Here is a 6217-nt window from a genome sequence, read left to right on the forward strand (position 1 = left end):
TTACTAAAGCCTGATTGTCACAAATGCAATCTAGACGTGAAGAGACTTTACAAGAGCCATATATAATAAAACTGTTATTAACTTGAAAATAAAAACACAGCAACAAAAGAAATGTTTCAGACTGCTTTTGAACCAGCCTAATTAATGTTTAGTAAAATATTACATCGTAAATATTTTTTTCATATGTGTAACAAAAGAAAGGCTATTTTTAGGATCGTTTGTTTTTCGATACTTAGACGAATTTCTGTAGAAATATATCGAAGAACACTGCCAGAAATATAAATTACCTTTGTGTAAAATTTGCGAAAGATATGTTTTTTAACGTATGAGAAGAAACTCTCACACAGAAAATGACTTATGTAACAGTAAAGATAGATGGAAATAGATACATTCGTGTAGTAATAGCATATAAATCACTAGGTGTCCAGGTAGAAATACACATACATATAATTAGTTATATATATATATATATATATATATATATATTTGTGTGTGTGCGTGTGTGGATATTAATGGAGATAACCTTCCGACGAAATAGAAAGATTAAAGAGAAAAAAAAAACAAGTCCCACGCCTATCAACGTTTCGTTTTTATTATTAGCCATTTCAATTAATTCATCCACAAGACTTCTAACAACGTTAAAGACGTTTGATTTAGTTCTTCTCTTTATCTCTCTCTCTCCATATATATATATATATATATATATATGGCGTGGCTGCTCTAGGCAAAACCCAGACCATATGTGCGAAGGTCGAGTGCGTTAATCGTTACGCCGGTGTGGGTCTTAGCTGGGTTTACATGTTACTTTTGTTTTTAAACTTATGGAAACTATTTGATGTTTTAACAATATAAAATTTGGTTTGGAAACCGTGGAATTTACAATGGCTTTTATTAAGAATTTATGTATATGTTTGGTGATAAGCATTCCCCACCCTATAAAGTTTAAACTTCCATCTATTCTATTTGCACTCTTTGGAAGGCAGGATTATTTACGTGTCGCACAATCCACACTTGAAAAGTGTCCTAGGTTACATCGACCGAAACTTTATGAATAACATGCAAGATGAAAAGAGACTAATTATCAATCCTAATCTCAGACATTCAGAAACAAAGAAACATTACTAATTGTCTTCTACCTCTGTTTTCTAGATTCCATTTGGTTACACTACGATCTAGTGTAGCCTTGTCGGAGTAAAGCAAAACCTTACAGTACGAACGGCTCACGTGAAGAGTAAAAGTCAATCTGTGTACTTTGAACAACATACTGATTTGATGGTGTTCGTTTGAATATTGTCGCCAAAAACGGACAAGTCTGCATTCAAAAGTGACAGCGGCGTAGAGCGGTCAGTTTTTGACATTTTCTCTATTACACCGAGTAAGTCCAGATTTCTTGCAATCAAAATAACGAATGGCACGAAGTATGCGAACCGCCTGAGACCGTCAGGTTTTTGACGTTGATGGTTGACGAGGTCCAGTGGTCATGCGTTCGATATAGAATCATGGAGATCTTCGTTGACAGATGACACAGGTCGACAGTGGCTTCCTTTTTTTACCGAAGATACAATTTTGTAAGACCACTAGAACATATTAGTAAATAGAGAATAAATTCAGAAAAAGGCATTTTCAACACACTCACTAATATATATATATATATATATATATATATATATATATATATAGTAGCAGGTCGCAAAATACGCCTAAATGTTTTCATAAATGTATATTCTATGTATCATTTCGAAAAAAAAATCTCTATTTATTAAAATATTTACCAATATATATATATATATATATATATATATATATATATATATATATATATATAACTACTTAATTTACTTACATAAAATTAATATACGAAAGTATAGATTTATGCGTAAACTTTTAGTTACTTCAAAAGTGCTCAGTACGTAGGTAGAGCTAGTTAGTAAGTTATAAGATGGATATGGCGATTAAGCTACACTGAATATTCCGCGTTTCATCCACTCTAGGACTCTTCAGGCTTATGCGCATGAGCCTGAAGAGTCCTAGAGTGGAGGAAACTCGGAATATTCAGTGTAGCTTAATCGCCATATCCATCTTATAACTTATATATATATATATATATATATATATTATATGCCTCTAATAACTTTGTAAAAATCATTTGTACAAGCATTTAAAATTGTCGCGGAAAAATTTGTCTTGGAAAATCAGTATTTTAACCCAGTCAACGACGGGTACTTTTGCTAGTGTATATATATATATATATATATATATATATATATATATATATATATATATACATGAATAAAGCCCGAGAAAAAGAAACTTTGGTTAACTCACCGTGGTAGCTCCTGACATCAAGTGACTTAACATCTTGTCTGGGGCGATTTCCATAAAATAAGTTCATAAAATAATATTCAATATTTTAGCTCATTAAATCTCTTTTGTAATCATCCCGTCTCCTTCCGAAATAAGTGGCAAATATGAAAAGGTCTTGTCTGGAGAAATTATCCAAACAGAAAGTGATTTAAGAATAAATGAGGACTAATTTAACGCGGATGAGGGAGTTTATTCAAAATTGAGGGAGAGTCTTGGGCTAGCGTCAAGGCATTACAAAGCTGTGTAGTAAAGGGAGATTGATGATCTGATTGTCATGACAACCTATCTCGGCAAAAATAGTAAATTAAGGCAGTGAGTGGGGGGCAAGCCGATTAGGTAATTGGGTATGTTTTGGTGGGATTATTAGACGTATTAACGAGGGTGAAGCACAAATATTTAAAAAAAGTTTTTATTTTTATTTTAAAGAATTTGGGGGCTACAAGATTACTTCAAGGAAGAAATGTTCTGAAAGATTTCAAGTTTTTTTTTTATTGAGAGTATGGGGATTTAGAAAATAAATGGTAGTTTAAGGGAGAAGCAAACAGCTGGCTCTCGCGAGTTTGTCACGGTGCAACCAAGAGAAAAAGTGGATAAATGGAAGAGAATTACGCAGGACTGCGGCATTATTGTGTAATCCCAAAGAACACATGAATACAAGCATTACAGCGCATATACACGTCAGAGCATTGACGCTCAGGTAAATATATACACAGAAGAGAAATATATGTATGCATAAGCATTCCTGCAAAGTCCGCGGAGAGGAAAAGGGGAGATCGTCAACCAATCAAAGTAGTGTGGGGAAACGATAAGGAGTATAAAAACATACCCGATAGGTGTATCAAACTATTGTCGAATTTTAATTGATGAAAATGATATTTCAAAAGAATTATTCAAAGTTAATTAATTTCAAATTGGTCATATTTACATTTACATTCAAATAAGGACTAGTTCGCTTTCAGAATTTCTTATATTCTTGTGTTGGAGGAGTAAGTATTATAGTTTCAGATGTGCAGAGTTGACATGATCTAGAGCCTGGAGTGTAAGACTTACTTTCTTTTAGGATAGCAATTTAATTAAATAAGGAGTTTAATTAGATTTAATTTTTTTAAAGTTAAATTAGATAAGTTACTTGTTATATATTAGGGTTTTGGTTGTTAGGGTGAATTTTGTTTATATTTTCTGGTCTTAATTAGAGTTGATGTAGCACCGATATAAGTATGTATCTTATGCAATGTTCGAGGCCTATTGGGGTTTTAAGAGGGTGGTCTTTATTAATTCTTTAATATTTATAATTTACTTTAATTTTACCATCTTGGATCATTTTGGTAAATTCAATTGTAATTTTCATTTAATATATATATATATATATATATATATATATATATATATATATGGGGGCGTACATGTGTGCATTGTAAATGAAATTACATAAATATGGCAATAAAGATTCCAATGAAATAGAACTACATAATAACCTATCAATAAAAAATAGCTTTAGATGGATATGAGTATAAAATGAGATACGCCTTATGCAACTTAACGCCAAAGAAAAGTTATTTTGCCATCAAATTAATAAGAAAAGGATTTAACCAAAACTATTACGCTCTTTGAAACAGTATAGCAAGATATATATATATATATATATATATATATATATATATATATATATATATATATATATATATATATGGGTAGATAAAGGGAAAATTATTCCCAACTCGCATTTAGGTAAAAATTCACTTTTGTAAAGATGTGAATTCATTCAAAACGGTTTCCCCACCGGAATATATATATATATATATATATATATATATATATATATATATATATATATATATATATATTATATATAAACGGGCTCTTTCAATCTTTGACATACTATGAATACCCACAAAGGGATGCCTGCTCGTTAAATATTCGTTCCAGGTGGTGACAATCTTCAGCCACACCTCTCCTGGGCCGGCATTATTAATACCAGTTGCAAGTGAAGTTATATGTACAGGCTGACTGGAAACAAGTGCCAAGATATGCGGAGAGCACACACATTGCCTAGAATTCCCAAATGGTACTAACCAGGCTTAACGTTGCTTAACTTCTGTGATCTGACAAGGAATCTAATGAATAGTTAGACACGCATTTACTATCTTTCGAAATATTTTTCTTTTATTGGTCATAGTATTGCATACAATTGTTTCAGCCACACCCACCATGTTGGCATAAAAGAATATAACAGATTATCAGATTATAACTTCCATGTATGAATTAAAGCTTCAGCAGCGTGCAAGAAAAAATATTTTTCCAGAAGCTTTTCTGACCACGAAAATACAGTTTATACATTTAGCCTTCATTTTTCAACAGTTGTACAAATGTAATCACTAAAAGAATTGTTTCTAAAATTCTCTTAATACATATGTAAGTATCCCTTATAAAGTCGTATCTTGACAGAAATATATCAATAGCTCTAGTAATGCGCTATTGAGCTATCTAATTTAGAATATTTTCTTATTCATTCAAGTAAATTACTTATAATAGTATATAGCTAATATATATATACTAGCAAAAGTACCCGTCGTTGACTGGGTTCAAAAACAGCCTACAGAAAATGGACTGATTTATGAAAGTAGGATAGGTTATGAAAACGAAGGGTTATAAAGAGATATTTCGAATTTTCGATATTCGAATTTGGGGGTATCAAAACCAAACCAAAATATGATGAAAGTAAAAATAAAATAGATAAACACCATAATGTATTATACCATAGCGGTCCCCACTGGAACACTTATCACAATATTCTGTGGATATATATTAAAAAAACCTTGTTAAACTTGGTGACATATTTCCATTCTATGGAGGTCAGGCGCGAACGAACACCCCCTACTTTTATTATACCATATTTCTTCAAACTGACACATAATTATCAAAGTATACTTACGCAGATAGATATGAAAACTCTTTATTAAACTTCGTGCCTATTTCCATTCTATAGGGCCAGGCGCGAACGAAGACCCCACAATTTTATTATACCATTCTTATTTAAGTTAAAACATACTTAAAAAAGAATTCTTATGTACATCTATATCAAAAACCCTTGTAAACGTTTTTTTTTTTTTAATTTTTATGTCCATACTTTTCGGGTCAGGCGCGAACGCAGCCTCCACAATTTTAATGAGCCACCGTTCTGCCAGATCAAACATACCCATTCCTGTGTCTCGATACATCTATCATTATATGTAATCAGTTTTTTTTTTTAAAATAGACAACCATATAGTAGCCTATTCGTGATCAGAGACACACAGACGTTCAGCGTTATATTATAGTTATATACACAGAGAGAGAGAGAGAGAGAGAGAGAGTGTGTGTGTGGGTGTGTATGTGTGTGAGTGAGTGTAAGAAATAGGAGGAATAAGAGAAGAGAGAACGAAAGGAAAACTTATTAGATAATATAAAGTTCGATATACATGATAGAACATAAGAAAAAGGTAAATTACTACATTCATTGAATCAAAGTTTAAACAGAAACGTGAACACATGTTTTAATCTAAAAATAAAAAAGGTTACGTATTAATAACAAATAAAAATTAAATATAAAAAGTATTTACGAACTATTACATCTATATTTTACTTTTTTATATTAATGGGAACACACACACACACATATATATATATATATATATATATATATATATATATAATGCGTCAGATTGTTCAGGTATTACAAGAAAAAGAGCCCTTTCCTTGTAAAAAAAATTAGATAGACCGAGATTCGAACCTTGTAAGCAACGTTCTGAAATGGATTCAGAAAGGAATTCGCATTGTTCAGTTTCACATAAAATAGTTAGATATATTGTTGTAA

The sequence above is a fragment of the Euprymna scolopes genome, chromosome 41 (assembly GCF_053919585.1).
Source record: "Euprymna scolopes isolate OS-2025 chromosome 41, ASM5391958v1, whole genome shotgun sequence".
NCBI lineage: Eukaryota > Metazoa > Mollusca > Cephalopoda > Sepiida > Sepiolidae > Euprymna > Euprymna scolopes.